This window comes from Ochotona princeps, chromosome 12, assembly GCF_030435755.1.
Source record: "Ochotona princeps isolate mOchPri1 chromosome 12, mOchPri1.hap1, whole genome shotgun sequence".
NCBI classification, from domain to species: domain Eukaryota; kingdom Metazoa; phylum Chordata; class Mammalia; order Lagomorpha; family Ochotonidae; genus Ochotona; species Ochotona princeps.
Genome location: NC_080843.1, coordinates 39,285,323 through 39,306,440, shown reverse-complemented (window position 1 = coordinate 39,306,440; position 21,118 = coordinate 39,285,323).

Below are 21,118 nucleotides of genomic sequence, written 5' to 3'. Positions count from 1 at the left end.
AAACTTCAGGAAATACTCAGAAAAATTTTCATATAAGACCAAATATTAAAGTTGCTGAAATTTTAATATAACACAGAAGTTGTTTTTGTTTCTGTCTTGCTTTTTATCATGTCTTCTCCTGACATGATTCTCCTCATTTTGGAATAGCAGATTAAGACACATCAGCCATATCAGAGCTGAAATCTGGATATAGAGAGAGATTCAATCTAGGCTTTCCTCAGTGAGAAGAAAGAAGATGGGTATTAGAGTTAGCAGAACAGAGAGAAGAAAGTGAGGAGAGAGACACTGAAATAATTTGAGTAGGGGAAGGTCATAATCATTGATTAAACCCCACCATTTGTTTTCTATTTTAAACATCCACTACATAATATCAACAGTAATGATATATGCTTTCATCTACCTATTGCTCACTCGTAAATATTTCTCTTCCATTTTAATTTCTGCTTCCATAATCTTCTCACATTTACAATTAATGTGGTCATTTTTAATCTCCAACTATTTTTGCTATATGTTATATATGTATTAACCATAAAGAGAATACCGTATTGACAGCTTTGTATCTGGGCTTTGATTCGTTGACAGTTTTTAGCTGGTGAGCTGGTATGATTGTCAATATGGAAAAACCTTCCATTGAACAATTGAAGTACATAACACGTTTCATTCTCTTAATTTTCTCTTGTAATGTTGATGCATATATTAAAAAAAACAATAAAAATAGCTGCATATATAAATTTGAGGCCAAAGTAAATATGCTTAAGCACATGACTGGCATGATGAAAAAGCATTTCTTTAAACATTAATTTTGTGCTTGATACTGCATTCCTTTATTTCCGCTCCCTAAGAAAATGATATATGTAATCCTTTCATTTATAAATTGCTTTTGGTATCTCAATAATGTTTTATTATGTTTTCTATAAAGATTCTGGAAATCAGAATTGAAATTTTGTTAATTCTTGACGTTATTTACCTAAATTTATACACAGGCAAGAATATAAGCATCATTTACATAATTTTGTGTTCTATGTATTTTTTGACTTTTTTTTAACAGTTTTATTGGAAATTTATATATACAGAGAATTTCCATCAACTGGATCACTGAAGTGGTCACAACAGCTGGAGCTGATCCAATCTGAAGCCTGGAGCCCATAGACTCTTTTGTGTCTCCCATACAAGTGCAGGATCCCAAGGCCTTGTGTCATCCTCTCCTGCTTTGCCATGCCATAAGCATGGAGCCAAATGGGAAGTAGAGCAGCCTTGAATTTAATAAGTTTCCAAATGGGATCATGGTATATGCTTGGTAAGGATTTAACCACTGAGATACTACACAGGGTCCACACTAAGAGTTTTGCAAAAGGATGTTTTTGTAATGCTATGTTTTGGGACAAGAAACAAACAAGGCAAATTCACTTTGCATCTACTGGTATGTTTATTAGCTGTTGTAAGTGACATATTCGACCTAGTTTTGTGCCGAGTGGTGAACATCAGTCAAGTGTGAGGTCACTCAAGACAAAGTTTTTGGGGGACTCCTCCTCTTGACTCAGACCCTAAACCAAGGAAAAATTACAGGAAATTTGCCCAACTTTGGAATGTATTTATTGAGACTGGGTCTCCTCAGCATCTGATCTGTGCAGTGGTCAACATGCACAGATGCCAATTGGAGACATGGTAGCCAGCTCATCTAGGTCATCATGGGATGTTGATTGCCTTACCAGAGGGCAGAAACCAGAACAGGTTGGACAGTATTCTTGACCAAGCTTTGTAACATATTACTGGCTCTGTGACTGCGCTAAGGTAGACCTTTTCAGTCAAAAGAACTTGGATATATTTTCTCAACCCTGGAAAAAAATGAATCCAATAGACTGTCTCAGAACTACTGATACCACTGAAGTAACACTCTTGGAACACGCTTCTCCACTCTCGGGTCTGTCCGGCATTACCAAATGGCTTTCCCTTGCATTATATAGTGTAGTGTGACAGCAAGGAGTGGTCAGCTTCCCTCTCTCCGCTGGGGACACAGGATAAACAATAATGGAACATGTATAACAAACACCTTCTTCCATTCCTGACCCTCCCCATTCTTAATTACAGGCCCATATGTTTGTGCAGCCCTCTCAATTATAATAATCATCAATAGAAAATTTAAAAATTTAGTGCCTGGATTTATTCTGAGCGAGTGGTGCGAATGATGTCTTATAATAGTTAAGTTCGAGTATCAAGGTTAATCACGCAGAAAATAATAGAGATTTCTAATCAAAATGTGAGAGACTAACACACTGAGATTAAAAACAAGAGAGTAGGGCCTGGCGGCGTGGCCTAGCAGCTAAAGTCCTCGCCTTGAATGTGCCAGGATCCCTTATGGGCACCGGTTCCCATCCAGCTCCCTGCTTGTGGCCTGGGAAAGCAGTCAAGGACAGCCCAATGCTTTGGGACCCTGCACCCATGTGGGAGACCTTGAGGAAGTTCCTGGCTCCTGGCTTCGGATTGGCACAGTACCGGCCATTGTGCTCTCTTGGTGAGTGAATCATCGAATGGAAGATCTTCTCTGTTTCTCCTCCTCTCTGTATATGTAGCTTTGTAATAAAAATAAAATCTAAAAAGTAAATCCTGTGATGTCTGTTGCAAAATTGAATTGAGAAGGATGAGACTTTACAAAACTGCATTGAATTTCATCTAAATATTAGGTGAGATCATTTATTTTAATGATTTTAATATTCTTTAAAGTTATATAGAAATCTGAATCAAATTTCTTGAAAGGTGTGTGTAATACATTTATGCCAATAAAGAGGTGAGAATGGTTAATCACATTTGAATTTTGATGGTTTCTGGGAAATACCCTGGTTTCAGAATATGTGAATATATGCACTAAAAAAAGTTAAATATTTTGTGAAAGTACACGCTTATCTGCATTTAGATTCCTGAAATATTAGTATGTCATTCCACATAACATACAACCATCAAACCTTTTTTCCATAGTAATTTAAGTGACAAACACAAAAGAAACTTCTCCTTTTATCACTTACTGACTAAAAAACAAACTCCTTGCATCCTCTTTCTTTTTAATATTTTAGTTAAGTTTACTGGAAAGGAAGATCTGCTGGTTCATACCACAAGTTGGTTGAAATGATAGAGCTGAGATTATCCAAAGCCATGGGACGCCTCCAGATTCCCCACACAGGAGCAGGTTCCCAAGTTTTGGTCCATTCTCCACTGTTCTCCCAGTCCTTAAACAAGGAGCTGGATGGGAATTAGAGCAGCTGATCATGGACCAGTATACCCACATGGGATTCTGGCGCTTGAGGGAGCTGAATTGGCCAGTTTAGCCACAGTGCCAGGCCCAATATCCTACATCTTATTCTTTAAACATTCTCTTGCTCCATTCCGAAACTCTAGGTCACCCATGTGCTTGACTCTTCTAATTTTGAAGCAGACAGAGTGTTCAGCACTTGCTTTCAGATGTTGTTGCTATTTTCCCAGTGGGTACATCCTGTGACCCTTAGAGATGCAACATGGCAATGGCCCCTTTAATTGCTGTCCTGATTTCTATGATTGTTGCCATCTGCTGTACACACAAACATCATCAACACAAAAAGAAAGCCGTAAGAGAAAAAAAGAATGAAATCACTCCGAACGGAAGTTATTTCTAAATTATAGGTTTTTTTTTAACTGCAACTCAGACTGAAAATATGTTAAACAATTAAATCATTAAGTTAGTTGACATATCAAAAGTGTGAAAAATTCAAAGTACATTTTCAATGTTTGTTAATATGATAATAGCCATTATTGCAGGTAACTTTGTGTTGTACTAGGAAGTGTTTGGTTTTACTTTACAGAAACAATTCTAAAGAATAACATTTGAAGGAAAAGAAATAAAATACACTGAAACTTGGAGAAACAATTTTGTACATCTTTAATAAAAATAATCTATCTGATTAAGAGGCAGATGAACAGAAGACTTCTGTCCCTTGATTCAGTTCCCAAATATCATGATACTTCTGATTATGCAAGAATGAATTCAGGAGGATGCTTGAATTCAGAATACTCATTAAGTATGCCTTAATAGGTAGCAGAATTTCAACTGCCTGATCTACCAACAGTCACCTCCAGGATGTACATTATTTGGAAATTTGAACTGGAAGAGTAGTAGTTAGAAACTAAACTCAGGTACTCCATTTGGTATTTTCTTCTCACTGGTTCTCTTGCTTTAAATTCAGTCATTCTAATGACTGATTCCCAACACAAATCTCTTGCTTCATATGTTCACTTTTTTGAAACTTAAAACACACATCTACATTTTAAAGCACATGAATTTTTGTTCACCCAAGATTGTTAGATTACTTAATATCTGCCCAATTGCATTTAATATACACACGATTTTTCACCTTCCAGATGATTTAGCACTTTGTGATGCATCAGTTATCAATGTGGTATCATTATTATAAAGTATAACATAATCTGTTTTTTATTTTTGTATATGTATGTATTGGGATCCTGCAATTGCCTTATTTCAGTTTTCTGACATTTCACTTTTTATGTAACCTATTCCTGTTTTTCTGAAATCTCTTATAAATCAAAGATTCATATGATGACATCCAGACTCTTAAGATTCCCCACCAAAAAAACCTCTCTGTGGACAAAACTTTCATGTTGATGGCAGGAATCTAATAACATGGAGCATCAATCATTCCTTTTAGGGTCTTCATTAGGGACAAATGGGAATCCAAGGCTGGAAGAGGGTACACAGTTCAAAATATTTGAGATGTCATATAAACATCCAAATAATGAGAAACGGCTCACTCGGTTTCCTCAACATTGTATTTTTAACTTACAATATATGTTAACATACTTAGCCTGCCCATTGAGACCACTAGGGGAGTGAACCAGGAAAATAGAGGATATCTATTTTTCCTCTTCTGTCTGTTTAATTCAATCTCTCTCTGTTACCATGAATTTCAAAAAAATAAATTCATTTTTTTAAAGACAGTATGAACATATAGAAATTTCGTAAGGTATGTAATATGACCTGTTTTGTATCATTCACATGTAATCAGAATTTTCACTTATTTGCTTTCTCTTTCCATCTTTGTTTCTCAGTACACTAATGCAAACACTTTTCCAGGACATTTATTTCTGGATTTTTTTTTAAGATTTATTTTTGTGGGAAGTGCTATTTACACGGAGAAGAAGAGATGGAGAAAAATCTTCCATCCGCTGATTTATTCCACAACTGGTCACAACAGCTGAAGCTGTGTCCATTCATATCAGGAGCCAGGACTCTCTTGAGGGTCTCCGTAATGGGTGCAGAGACCGAGGGTTTTTGGATGTCCTCAAATGCTTTCCCAGGCCACAAGCAGGGAGCAGGATGGGAAGTGGGAAACAGGATTAGAGGGATGTGAACATGTACACTGAAGCGATCCTGAAGCATGCAAGTACAGCATCACTTTAGTCATTAGGCTACCACTCCAGGCCTGTACTTTTGGAATTATTGTTGTTATTATTTTACTTTTATTTAGAATAGCGAGTGAGCAAGAGAGAGCAAGGGGACTCTCTCTCTCTCTGTCACGGACACACTAAGGCACATTCACCTCTTTGGGCTCACTCATACTCCAAAGGATCATGACAGGCAGAGTGCAATTGAGGCGAATATCTCAGGAAACCCTTGTGTCTCCCATGTGGGTACCGGGGGTCTGAATTCTTAACCCAACACTGACTGCATCCCAGGCCGTCACTAACAGATGATCAGACTTGATTCAGGCTCTGTGAGGGATACAGTGCCTCCAGCAAAAATAAAACCAAATGGTTGTCCCAATTTTTATGACCTCTGGAAATGTTTTATCTATTAACATTCTTCCATGAATGAAATGAAAATCCTCACATATAACTGGTGACTTAATTGCTATCAAAATTCTTTTTTAAATACTCATGCTATATAGTGTCAATATTTCAGTGTCCTCAGTTGTCCTAATACTGCTCATACCAATATCTATTATCACTTTGAGATGCTAATCCATCTGAAATTATACTTTCATGACTTTCTACTTCTTTCCAGTTTGGAAAAATCAAAATATTAGCCATCTCATATTTTTAATTTTGCTTAAAGCTAGGAAAATAGGTATTACACATATATATTGCACAGGTTGTGTTTTTCTGTTTTTCTTGGTTAGCAACATAGCTGCTCCTGAGCCCAATATCTCACCATTGGAAATCGTTACTGAGAAATCTGTGAACTCCCTAGTATATGTCTTCCTTGATTGCTCTTTTTTACCGCAGTTTGTGCAGTGCAGATTGCCTCCTTTGAAATCTGTTATTCTCTGTTAAATTTTCTGAATTGTATTTTGTAAAATGATTGAAGGTATCATTATGTTTGACACTTTCTTAAACTACAGCTTTTAAATGTATTTGAGTTTTTTTTTTAAAGATTTATTTTTTTCATTACAAAGTCAGTTATACAGAGAGGAGGAGAGACAGAGAGGAAGATCCTCCATCCGATGATTCACTCCCCAAGTGAGCCGCAACGGCTGGTGCTGCGCCTACCCGAAGCCTGGGAACCTGGAACCTCCTCCGGGTCTCCCACACGGCTGTAGGGTCACAAAGCATTGGGCAGTACTCGACTGCTTTCCCAGGCCACAAGCAGGGAGCTGGATGGGAAGTGGAGCTGCCGGGATTAGAACCTGCGCCCATAAAGGATCCCGGTGTTCAAGGCGAGGACTTCAACTGCTAGGCCACGCCACCGGGCCCTAAATGTATTTGAGTTTTAAGAAATAATTTGCTCACATTGTTTTTAGATTTTGGGTTTTTCATTAGTATATCAGTATATTCCTAATACTTATAAAATTAAACAAGTATGCCTTCATTATATATGGATTATACATACAACTATACATATATATGTATGTATGCACACTTATACCTTATATAGTTAAGGTAACTATTTAAAACTGTATTAACTCCATTTAAATTTATTATAATATGGGATAAAATGCTAAAAATGAGTCACTTTGAAATCTTATTACTACAGTTGTCTAATTAAAAATTGTTCTTATGAGTGAAGTGATTTACTATATTTTGCAAAACTTTTTTTTAACATGTAGACATACCATAGAGAAAAACCTTGCTTTATAAAATAGAAAATATAAAACATAATATAATGGAAATCACTATTGTCACCTTCATAAGATACTATATTTCTCAAATCTTGAAGAGGTGTGTAAAAATTCTAGTTAATCCACAGTTGCTTGATGTGAGCTCATATCAAAAGTGTAGACAACTTACAATGATCCAGAGAATGCAAAGGGAGGATATGATGTCAGAAGGTACTCAACGCCTACTTTGTGACTTCAGTTCACAGCACACGAGCTTTCTCTTCTGTCACCCACTGGCAGGCCAAGTTAAACCTCCTCTATCAGATAAGTCTCTACAATTCCTACAATCCCTCTGAGAAGTAGAAGTTGCAAGTTCCTTTAGTGAAAAAAGAAAAAATAAATAAAAAAAAGTTAATTAGGAAATGTCTCTCGGCATCTAATCTTCCTTCTGGTACAGTAACCCCATTTTGTTTGATTCAATTCAAATAGAGATATCTGGGATTAATAAAATACCTATTTGACAAACCATGAATATGCCACCTATTTAAGCTTTCTAAGCAAAGTTGAACTGGATTAATCTTGTAAGAGAGAAGATGAAGAATGTGATAATTTGTAAGTGTAAAAGAAACAGAACAATACAAAGCAACCTGGTGTAATTGAAAAACTATCCAGGAGCACAGCAGAAGGAGACGTCATGAGATATACTTTTACTGATTGTTAAGAAAATCATGTGAGAATGTGAAACATTATAAAAGCAGGCAAAATAATACAATAGTTTTGAATCAACCGTGTAAATTTTATGCATTAAAATTGAGGTAAAAATGGAAAAGTTATCGTAGGTTAAATCAAGAGAGTAGAAGGAGCTGGCCCGGTGCTGTGTAGGCAGATCCTCCATCCTGTGACATCTGCATTCTGTATGGGCACAAGTTCATATCCTGGCTGCTCCACTTTCGAGGCACTGCCTTAATTATGCTGAGAAAGCAATGTGGACAGTCCAATTCCTTGGGCCTCTGCACCATGTGGGAGACCCAGAAAAGACTCCTGATTCCTAACTTTAGATTTGAGGAGTGTATTATTAACTGTAATATATTCTCTCTGTCTGCGATTCTGTCTCTGTAAAAATCAGCCCTTAAATTAAAAAATAAGTGTTTTTTAAACATTATGGTAGAAAAAATTTAACACATATACAAATGCGTATGTACTGGTGTATGTTTAAGTGATGTTATACATATTGCTATTTCAAAATTATTCATATTCTTACATATTCATATTCACATATTCATATTCTTGTATCCTCTTCATATTCAAAATTATTCATATTTCTGACTACCTATTTCAAATTAATTTTGTATACTCACATGAGTTTCCTACCACTTTCAGCTTTCTGCCACTTTCTGCTTCCTACCACTTTCAGCACGCACAAATCCTTCACATGTTTTTGTCAACTTAGTTTTCCAATATCTGAACTTTCTCGTTTCTATGTTTCTTTGTATTAAGTACAATATTGCCAACATTACTTGACATCATAACTCTACACTAGGAAAAATTCTTAAAAGCAAATTTGGCTATGCTGCGTTTTTCCTGGTTAACCTAAAAGCAAAAAGGAAGAAAATGCATTTCCTGTTGTTCTTGCAGACACCAAGCTGTCTCAGATACTAACTTAATTACGCATTGTCAAATTATAAATAACCTCTAATTAACAAGACTCTCCTTCAGTCTCCTTCCACAAAATGAGCAATCAATAATTCTAATAACCGTATTCATGGAAGAAGTAGATGAAAATAGACACTCCAGTTTTATAATAGATTGATGGAAATGCTAAAAGGATAATAGAAACAGATCCTTCTAAAAACCACATCCCTACTAAGTATTCGTGGCGTTGCAAAATAATATTATGCAGATTCCATTGGATTCAGATGGCAGTTTTATCTTGAATTAAAAAAATAATGCACACTTTTCTGTTGTATCTTTGCAGTTTTTATGTGATAATTGATTCAATGCAAGGTCGAACACACTGCGTATTGTTTCCTGATGATACTTAAAGTTTCTGATGATTTTTAGAAGACAGAATAGATATCTTAATCCCTTACAATATTGTATACATTTGAATTCATTTATTTGGCTACTTGCAAAGCAAGAAAGAATAAAAGTTAGGCTGCTGTCTTTCATCTGCTGGATTAGTTCCTGATAGCCACAATAGCTAGCGACATGCAAATTGAAGTCCCTTGTACATTGCAGTATATGAAAATAACTGAAGTATCTGTTTCTAGATAATGAATAAAGAAATAGTTGTTAGAAAACTTTCCTTTGGTATCTGTGGAAAATACACATATGCATTCAAAAATAATTAGGTACTCAATCATCTTCTCCAAGATGGCATATTGCTTACATATAACCTGTGTACATCTTTCTGATACTTTAAACTCTGAATCACCTCTAGATGCAAACTTTATGTAAATAGTTGTTATACTGTATATTTGTACAATAATGACAAGAAAAATAGGAAAAGTCCATGTTCTGTAAACACTTATATTTTTTTGAAAAAAGAAATTACGAATTGCAGAGGAGAGAGAAAGAGGAGAATCGGAGATAGAGACAAAGGCATCGACAGATCTCTCTTCTGGCTCACTCCCCAAATGTCCAAAATTACTGAGTCTAAACCTGGAGCCAATAATATTATGTAGTTCCCACCCATTAGACAGACACATGATAAGTGGAGTTGTCTGGCCTTCTTATGAATAGCCTTCTATGTGGCTGCAGCGCTCAAATGTGTTGGTCCAGCCTCTGAAGCTTTCCCAGGCCACAGCTTGGAGTTCAAGGGGAGGTGGAGCAGCTGAGACACAAACTGGCACCCATGTGGGATCCTGATGTGCATAAGATGAGGCGTTAGTCATTGAGCAACTTCGCTGCACCTAAAGTAATTTTTTTTGATGAAAAAAGTTACATTTAAACAGATGGAGAATTATTGTCCACAGTGAAGCAGAGAGCATATTCTAGAAAATGGTAAACGATAGGCCATAGACAGAAGAGCACCTGGAGACTAATGGACTCAGTAAAGCAGCAGAGACAGCAGGATAGTGCTGCAGTGGCCAGATATCCAAGTGGAAGTCAGTGGGGAGCAATCTGCTATTCACCATTGGCCTGGGCTCTACCAACAGCCAGGTGGGAAAACATTTTCATTGGGAGGCCAGCAGCTGAATGTTGCAAAGAACTGCTCAGGATTTTTTTTTTTTTTTTGATTCAACTAAGAGCAAAATGAGAGCCATATATTGCAAACAGATGGTGTAGGAACAGGGTGGATAATTTCTAAACCCTGTCCCAAACCAGAGCTGCATTAGGTGCCATTTTGTGTAGGTAGGTTATGGGGACATGAATGCAGATGTGATTAAGTTGGGAGCAAACTCATTTCTGGCTCAGTGTATTGCACTGACATTGCATCCTGCAGGTTCTAACCAAAACAGGTCTAGATAGCCCGCAGACCTCACAGCCAGTAGAACTCCAGAACATCAGGTGGTATTTTATATGGTATTACAAAGGCTAGGAGACTGAAGGAAAAAGAGTGAGCCTGGGAGTAAACTCACTTCCAGATCTGTAAAATTCACTCGCGCCACTGGGAAAGTAAGAACAGGTTTAGCATTCTTTGGGTCAAAATATTTCTGGCTGGCATTCAGACTGCAAGACCAGAGGGTTCCACCAAGACCAGCACACCTGATCACACCTGATGTTTCCCTAATCTTGGGAACTGCTTCAAGAGAAAGTGGGAGAAAATTTGTACGAACTTTTATAGACTCAGCCTGGGATCACAGTGTGCTGGAAGTCTAACACATGAACTCATAGCTGAAATTTGCTGGAAGAAGTGGCACAAGTGACTGCAAACGAAAAAATGGAGCCTCCAAGTGTAAAGTAAAACCGAACTATAGAGTTGTGGGTGACACAGCTTAAAAACCTACCCTAAAGAATCTGCTCAGCAGTACAATGACCAAGACTAAAACAAATGAAAACTCCCCTTTACCAGCCTTGGAATTAACTGAGGAATACATCATGGGGTATATAGAATTCAGAAAACTCATTATAAGTATTCTAATCAACAACCAGAAGCACATATAGGACTTCAAGGAATTTAAAGAATATGTCACACAGGAAATCGTAGCACAGAAACAATCAAAAAGATGTATTGGAAATAAAGGATGCAATAGACCAAATTAAAAATTCAGTGTAAAATATCAATAATAGAATGAATGAACCAGGAGAAAGAATCCCAGAATTGGAAAGATACTTCTTTCCACAAGCTGGAAGCCGTGCGCATCAAGCTAATTATATATATATATATATACACACACACACACACACACACACACACACACACACACACACACACACACACACATATACATACTAGATTTAAGAGACACGAGTAAAAAGCCAAATATAAGAGTTGTGGAAGTTTCAGAAGGCAGAAAATAGAAGCTGAGTTTAAAAACGTATTCAATGGAATTGTGAAGGATAGCTTTCCTAATCTGGAGAGAAAGAATTGGAAAAGAGAATACAGGAGCTGCACAGAACTCCCAACAGGGTTGACCAGAAATGATCTTTCCCCGGACACATGATAACCAGGCTCTCTTCACTCACACATGAGGAAAAGATCCTTAAATGTACATGTGAAACAAAGTGACATATGGAAGAGTGACAATCAGAATCACAGCTGACATCTTGCAGGAAACTACTTTCTCTTCTTCTATTGCTTTTCAAATCTGCTTTTCAAATAAATATATAAATAGTATTTTAAAAGTAATTAATCTTAATTTACTTTGTATATTCTTACATATCACCTTTTTTCCAATAAATAATGCATTCATGAAAGTTTAGTTGTTAGAACTCATCTTTAATTCGTCCTTGTAGAACTCCTGTTTTGTTATGCTTACTTTGTTCTGTTGTAGTGGATTCTTCTAATTCATTAAGGCCTATAATCAATCTATTTCCTTTTTTTGTTGTTTCTTTTTCTTGAATTCGGCCATTTCTTGCTTGAAATACTCTCCTTTATTTAGTAACTTCCTAAACATTTTGATAACAACCCACATCCACTACTAACAATCTGTTTTCCAGCCACTATCCAGAAAGCTACAGGATCAATAAACACATTGTATGCTTTTCAGGTTATCACTGGAAACCGCCTTAATGTTTTGGCAATGCATAAGTAGAGCATTCTGTCGGATATCAATATTTTTATTATGTGACTACTAATTTAAGCTACATGGCTTATGTTTTTATTTGGCAGCAACCCATTTCAAAGTACACTTACTGAATGCATTAAAGTAATCCCAGTTAATAAAACAGAGTAACTGTGAAACATAGCCACCTGTGTCTGAATTAACATCAACTGTTAACTATTTGTGGTAGATGTTTTATATGATTATTTAAAATCAGCTTTGGTATTAATAGCCATGTGGCTAATGTTGAAAACTACATGACAATCCAAATTTCATTTGTTGAAATTCTTTCAATGATCATGAAAGGTAAATCAAGCTAGAAGTTAGGAAGATTCCTTTCGCCTCTCTTTTGCTTCCCTCATTCCTTCCCTCCCTCACTCTATCCCTGTGTAATTCTGCATTTCCAGTAAGTGAACAAACTAATTATAAGGGAAACTAAAGCTGGTTTTGCTAACCCTGCATAAGTTTGCAGTGAGATTCATCAATGTATTTCTACTTTATTCTATCCTTTTATTTTCTCTCTGTTGACCTTTACTTTTGAGGGGTGCGGATGTTTTGCCCTTGGATGACTCACCAGTTAGTGTGTCTGCACCCTGATATTTTGCATGTTGAGAGGTACGGTTTGATTACGGAAGAGGCTGGGCTCCCGACATCAGCGTGAAAGACATGGCTTTCCTAAACTGGTTCTGTGGAGAATGAACCAGGAACTTTCTGTCTGATTCTGTCACTGTTACTGTATGACTTTGAAAGGGAAGGGGCACACAGACACACACACTTGTAACAAAAACCCACACTTGATTTACTGGTTTTCTTCTTTTTTGACAATACTTACCAGAAAGTGAAGCACAAGGGATTATTTTACTCTATGTATCAACTGATAATATATCTTTACTGATGTGAACAGTTTTAAATAAATTTAAAATAATAAAATAGATTTAACAAATAGTTTTAAATAAATCATTGATTATAAAAGCATTAATTTTTTAACTATAATATTTAATAGTAACATTGCATGATTAGGACATCTTTTTCATATTTATGCATCTTTTAAGGGTTTTCAATGTCCTTCATGGTAAATATTCTTTTGCTTTTTTAAATGTAAACATGAAGAGAATGTTATCATACATTTCATATGTACTGTTCTAAAAAGAGAATCAGATTTCCTCCTTTCTTATCTATGTCTCACAATTCCATACCTCCCTTCCTTCTTTTCTTTTCATTTATTTCTTAAGATATAGTTTTAACCATCTCTGTAATTACAAATTTGATTTTTAAAAAATCAGCAAGGCGCTGATTGATGCTAATTTTGTTAATACTGATGCTGAAAACATTAGAATATGCATTTCCCCTTGATTTTCAGATGCTTTTTCATCGCTGTCACCAAAAAAACCAATGTGATGCAGTCTTTTCTCATATCTAGGCCTTCAGTGTAAAATCCATGGGAATGAATACCTGGCCTAGTAGTTTAAATGTCAGTTTTAACACTATGTCCTATTTTGGAGTACCTAGTTTCTATTTATGGCTGTAACTCCTGGCTTCATCTTCCTGCTTGTGTGTGGCTTATAGTCAGCATGAATAGTGAAAGGAATGACATTCCTGTCACCCATGCTGGAAATTTGGATTAAGTTTGTAATTTTCAGTCTTGGACCAAAAACAGTCTGCCTTTGCAATCATTTGCAAAATGAGGCACCAGGTGGCACTGAGCACACTTTCTCTTCGTATCGTTTTTTCTAAAACAAACAAACAAAATTTCATAAATGAAAAAAAGATTGACATTGGTATAAATCAGATTTTGCATTTACATCTGAGAATATAAGACAGTGAAATTTTAGCTACAATTAAATTGGTTTCCAATATCTGGGAATAGAAGACACCCCAAATGGTAGAATTTATTTCAATAAATACAGAAGTATGTGAATCAGGATAGCATATTGAGTTTACACAAAACAGTTTCTGTTCATACTGATGAATATTTGCATCTCCAGTAAAAAATTAATAATTATGGTGTCATGAGTTTGCCTTAAAAATAAGATTTGTCCCTCATTGACTATTCCTTTCTTACTGTTGTTGAACAACACCACAAAGGTATTGCTACAAAACCCTCAAATGGAACTGATTAGTAATTTTTTAAAAATGAAGATTTATTTATTTGCATTGACATGACTGATACAGAGAAGGAGATATCTTCTGTCCACTGACTGACTTCCCAAGTGTCAGCAGTGGCCAGAGCTGAGCTGATCCAAGGATGGGGTGGATTCAGGATCACACTGAAAATCCATTATGAGAACATGGCAATTTCAGACGCATGGAGGAAACGAGAAGATACTGAATTTTATAGCCACCTACCTGTTTGTATCAGTTTTTAGTTTTAAAGTAAGGTTTATTAGAAAAAGTTGAGAAAGTAGACTCCCATCCTAGTGATGGGAGGGGGCCTCTAGATCCTCTGCCATAGTGGCAGGAGGAAAAGCAGGAGAGAAAAACCCTAGTCCCCTGCCATAGTGGCAGGAGGAAAAGCTAAGAGAGGAAAACCCATATTAATGGTGAGGAAAGCATCTTTTAAAGACTCCCCTCAACGATGTTTCTCCATAAACAAAGGAAATTCCTGGTTTCCATGGTACCTGGCCTTGGGACAAAATCAGTTTTAATGTATCCATGTTTTGAAGTATTTCCATATACCTTGTACTTATGTACATATAATACAGGCCCAGGAAGTTTTGAAAAAGGGTACAATTGAAATCAAAGTTATTCTGACACAGACAGTGAGTATTCAGTAAAAGAAATGATAAAAGAGAAGTGTACCCGTTCATGTGGAGGTATTACAGTGATTCCAGAAAGAGATGACAAGAGCATAAAGCAGAATCGCAATTGAAAATTAGCGATTAAAAATAACCTTGGACATAGGTAGAGTTGGAGGGCTTCCTGACAAGTTATACATTGTTCAAGAGTCCAGGGTGATAGCAACGCCATCAATGAGCAAGCATCAATGATACAGCTGCAGCTGAGTCCAGTGCAGATGAGATAGATGGAAGATTTCTGTTTTTCCCTCACTGCAAAACTGTCTTTCAAAAAAATAAATTCTTAAAAAATAAAAGGAAGTTTTAAAGTCAAAAAATATCTTAGATTCCGAAGCCATTGGGTTTCCTATATAATCTTTCCTTAATGCCATATTAAAAAAGTAATTGCAAATTAAATGCCATTTTAAAACAAGCATATTTCTCGGTAATTAGGGAGTATTCCCCTGAGTTTTACCTATGCAATCAAAAAATATACTTTTAGAAGTTCTAAGCCCATCCTTTTTAAATGGATAGATTACAATATTTCAGTATGCTAATTATTTAGATAAAATTACATTGAATTCCTTCCTTATTTGAATCTAATTTAGTAAAATGATTTTGTTTAAATTATCGTTTAATTGTTTATATGTTCAAAGTACTGTTTCATTATGGCAAATTGTAAAAAATATATTTGAAATATTGGTGCATGCCATTCGTATATCCTTATGATCTAGTCATGGAAAAGTTTCTCATTTAAATGTCTATTTGGTTCAAAAAATGAACTTGTAGAGGTCATTTTAAGTGACAGGATTCCTAAATAGCCACTTTCAGTAGAAAGTGTGCATTGGCAGAAAACATTCACTTTGGTATCTAATTTCATTTTAAGTAAGTATATAATACTATACTGTTCATCATGTTAACATTGAAAACCTAATATTCCAGGTAATTTTCAGGCACTCAGTGACAATGTTATGTCACCTACAAATTAGTACATATTGAAGGAAAAATAAATGACAATAGTCTTCTTAAATATATTCGACACAGATTCATTTTTGAAGGTAACTTTATGCAGAATACATTTCTTTTATTACATAGTTAAGAGTAGGTGTGACTCGTGAAATAGATTATGAAATTCTCATAAAATGACTGAGTCACACTTGAAATACTGTATTGGCCATCCAAGAAAAATATGAACTACAAGAGGACATTGTTAATTCAGGGGAGCTTGCGAAATGGCCAGCTGAAGTAAAATTGGACACTAAGTCACAAATGCTGGTATGACTCGTAGGCATCCAATTTAGGAGCTTAAGCACTACACTGAATGCCTACTGCTAGAAGTCATTTTGACTTGAAAGTCCTATGAACTTTTTGAACATCTCAGAAAAAAAATATGTATGTATGTATATTTACACCCACATATGTATGTTTTACCTGAGTTACAGAGAGAAGATGGCCTAATTTCCTTCATCTATCCTGCTAGCTTCCATTAGTATGAAACTGAATTCACGAGCAGAGATGGATAAGCCCAGATGCTATGATATAAGACTCTGAGATGTGGGAAATTCTAGTTACTGTGTTAACCAATAGGCAAATAGCCGCAATCCATGCTTTTCCTTTATAAAATGTAGAAAAGGCCTTTTCAACCAATCATAGAAATGCAAAAAAGTGGAGACCAAAACTAATCACAAAATTCCAGGTTCATAAAAGCTTTATTAGGCAAGCACAGTAGGCTTTCTGCTCTGTACAGTGAGTGATTTTATGTCATGTTTTGGCAAAGATCATGCGTCTTTGAAGAGCCCACTGAATCTTCCTTGTGATTAGAATGGCACACCGCTATGAGAGAGTTCACTTGGGAGACCACTGACTTGTAAGGCAATAGATACTTCCTGACTTTATCTGAAAATCAGGGTTAATGGTTGTCATTACCAAGTTGGGGCCTGATAACACCAGAAATATTATGCTCATGAAAGAGCAGGAATAAAAAATGGTTAGTATGTACTCTTAGGCATTCAGAAAAGGTGTGTGAAATTGGGTCTGAAGATGCTTCATCAAGGATAGAGGTAAATATATGAATGGAGCCCAACTTCACTAAGAGTTTCAAAGGGCTTTTTGATTTAAAACTTATTGAAAACGCATCAGAAAAGGAGTTACGTGTGCTAATAGCCTTGGAAGTAGGTGCCAAGGTAATTGGGGATAGATGGTGACATCTATCAGAAACAGAAGTAAAATATAATAATCTATCAGAAACAGAAGTAAAATATAATAGAATATATGAATATATAATAATAGAACATATGAACAGATTTTTTTGTTTTCATTTTTCAGAAAGTGATTAAACCCAATTTTAACCTGAAACATCAAACACCTTTTGCTGCATGATAATTAGTTATGCCAAGGAAAGACATCCCACAGTCTTGTGAGTGCCAGAAAGTGATGTCCTAGCATTTGTTAGTTAAGGAAGACTGTTATTTTATTCCCTTGAACCTGATTATCTGAAATATAGTCTGATACACCTGTAATAGTTTTGAATAAAGCTGCTTCTAGCAGTGTAAAACCTTGACATTGCTGATCTGACTTCCTGGCTACCAGTTTTGGTTGCAGCCCAGGATCGACCACTGATGGCCTTTGAGGCTGTGCAAGCTGATAAGAAATATCTTTATAGCTTACCCTGTGTCTTTCAAAAAATAATAATAATAATCAGTGTCCCTGATGACACTTGTGTATTGATTGCTGGGTGCTTTGCTGGTCAGAAAAGAAGCCCATATTTTACAGACACTGGAGATGATTGGAGGGGCAGAGGTAGCTTTTATGATGTAGAAAGACATGTAATTTCTTCACAGGGCAACAGTATTCAAAGTAGATGTAAATACATGCTTTTTATGCTTTTTCTAACAGACTGAAATAGTTATGATTTTTGATATGGCACTCTCCATTTTTTCATTGTTTATGTTTCATGGTATATTGATTATCCCTGATTTAATCTTGAAGGAAAAGTATATATTTTATATTTCTCAAATTTTCATTTCCTTTAGTGTTTCAATGGGAAACAGTAGAAAAAATATTGTAATATTATAATTTTCAGATACTGTTTACCTTGCAGTGATAAGGAAAAATGATTCTGATATTATTACTTTAAAATGAAATTAACTTGGGAAGTTGAGGAAGATTGCATTTATGGATGTTAGCATCAATCTTCTTAAAGATGTTCGGTTAAAAAACAATGTTTGCAAGTGATATTCTACACCAATGGTTTCTTTTTTTTATAATTCATGTGCCTTCCTCATTTGACTTGGTTTTTGTAATTTGTCTTCAATACTCTATAGAAAAATATGAAAAATATGAATGAGCAAGCCAGTGTCAGTTGAAGTATGACATAGAAAAGAATGATTTTCCCAGAGTGACATTGAAATCTTCATTTATTTTTTCTTACGTAGTGTTGTAAGAATCAAAAGCCAGTAAATGAAGCTATGGTTGTCAAAGTATAATCAGTGACAATAGCAAGAATTTGTCTTAAAATCCTTATGGTATCCCCTCTAGAAGGAAAAGAAAATTCTCTCTTAGCGTAATACTACATGAAGCTATACAAAATCAAAGACTGGATTTTAGAACACAGCTGTTAAAATTATGATGAAATGGTTATATACAGATGACTATATTAGCAACTAAATATTAATAGTAAGTATAATAGAACTACTTAAACATTATGATGTCTGTGGAAGATACTGGGAAAACTCTAAAAATAGATGGAATACCAGGAAAAAAATTCAAATTTTTGTATTTTTGAAGTAGAGTAGGAGTCACTGGAATTTTTTAATTGCTAATTAGAAAGGGTTTTAGGAAACGAGATGTGGAAATAACTATCGTGTCCCCAAGAATGAAGTAGATTTACACTATCATAAGGTAAAAACAAGAGCATAAACAATACAATTTTTTTTATTTTCATGAATTCAAATATTTCCTCATAGGAATGTTCTGTCTGTGCTTTAGATTACAATAACTATACTTAATTGTTTATACTTGTCTTATATTCGTTTTATATTTCAAATTCCTTTTCACAACTGAAAGGAAGGAGAAGTAGGCATGGACTGGAACTGTTCTAAGATTCTGTGGAGAGTGTGGGTTATATGTCTGTCATGATCCATTGAATGCAGCTTCAAAGGCACTGACACCCACACATAAAGCAATCACGGCTCTTTGTAAAGTTTTGGGGCATGAAAAGCCACGCACACCACAGAACAGTGTGTCATTTCCTTTTGCTCTTGTTTGTTTAACAAATGAATATTAGGAGACCTAGGACGTAACTGAGGAGGAGGGCCCAATAAAAGTGTTAGAGTACCTTCAGTAAAGTAGTCAAGTATGTAATATTAGTAGAACTAGTTAACTTTAAAAGTAGTTATGCTAAATACACAAGCCTGTGCTTAACAAATTAATCAAATCTCAATAAATGCACGTGATTTTTTGACATTAGATCTTGTTAATACATTATTGGTTTTTAATTACCATGTGAACAAACAAAATCTTAACATTACTTTCCATCTTTTGGGACAGCTATGAATAAAGTCCTATCCGAAGTGCTTAATTAATAGATTTACTGTTTAACTGTAAAAAATAGCTTATGATGTTATCAGTTCTTTCCTTTAACAGCCATTTCCAAAATAAATGACTATTACATTGAATTTATTATGGGATAGACGTGATAAAGCAGAAAGCAAATGAGTGAATAACATGAACAGGAAGAGTATATGATGTTGTGACTGTTCCCTATAACAGATGTGCTAATGGCTTACTTTGGAGTTGTCCTTATGTTTTTTTTTAATCCAATATCCTTAAGTAGATGAAAAATGACATGAAGGCAGACATGAGAGTTATCTTCTTTCCCATTTCAACTATGTCAAATGGTATGCTCAACAATTATTCATTGAGTTCATGTCTACATTATGAATCACCTTGACTTTCTGAAAAGCCACTAGGAAAATAATATATTAAATCAATTATCTGCAAAAACTGGGAGCATTTAGCTGAATCAACTATCATTGAATATGTGCTTTGTAAATGTATGCAAATATATGTCTATGGCTTATATTAACACAGATTTATAAGTGTCAAGGATAAAGTTATATGTAATATTAAGATATTTGTTAATTGTTCAGGAATTAGAGTTAAAATAAGTCAGAGGGGCCAGAGTGTCAGCAAAGATGCCAGCATTCCATATCAGAAGACTCGTTTGAACCACGGTTGTTGTTTCATTCCAGTTCCTGGACAAGTAGAATGGAAAAAGCAGCTAGGATGGCCCAGTAATCTGGTCCCTGTCATGCAGGCATGAATCCTGGATGGAGTACAAGGCTTCTGATTGCTTTGCTGTTGCCACTGTGACTTTTGTTGACTGGGTTAGTGTGACGGACAGTCTCTTCCTCTCTCTTTCTGCTGCTCCATCTGTCACTCTGCCTTTCATATACACAAACTATTAAAAACTCTATAACACATACAATAATCATATCATAGCTTTTGCTGGACAGTTTTTGTAAAGGATTCGGCTTACTTTGTAAACCACAGTAATTACTAGAATGGTCTTAGTGTGGTTAAAACTAATATTATTTACTTATTTAGAGAATAAGTTATCATAATTTATGTGTCCATGAGTATACTCAAATGTGTCATTTCAACAAATATCTTAATGATGTAACTGATGCTATAATATAGAAATGTAATGTCCTAATCCTTTGCCATCTTAACTGTGTTTCTAGATGTGTTAGTATTTCTAGAAACTTTGTTTTGTTCAGAAAAACTAATAAGGGTTAGCCAATTATATAACCAGTGCAGAAGGAAAGAAATCTAAGTTCTATATTTATCTGTATATTCCGGGAAAAGAAATATTACATTTATAATATCCTGAGATTCTAAATTCGATTAGTTTTCCACTTTCGGTGATTCCATAATCCTAATATTTATTATTTTGTGCATAATGGTAATTGGCTTGATTGTTCAGCAAGATATGCATTTAGTGAGAAACATCCATTTAAATTAATGTAAGTTGTCAGTTCACTGTTATTTTACGCTG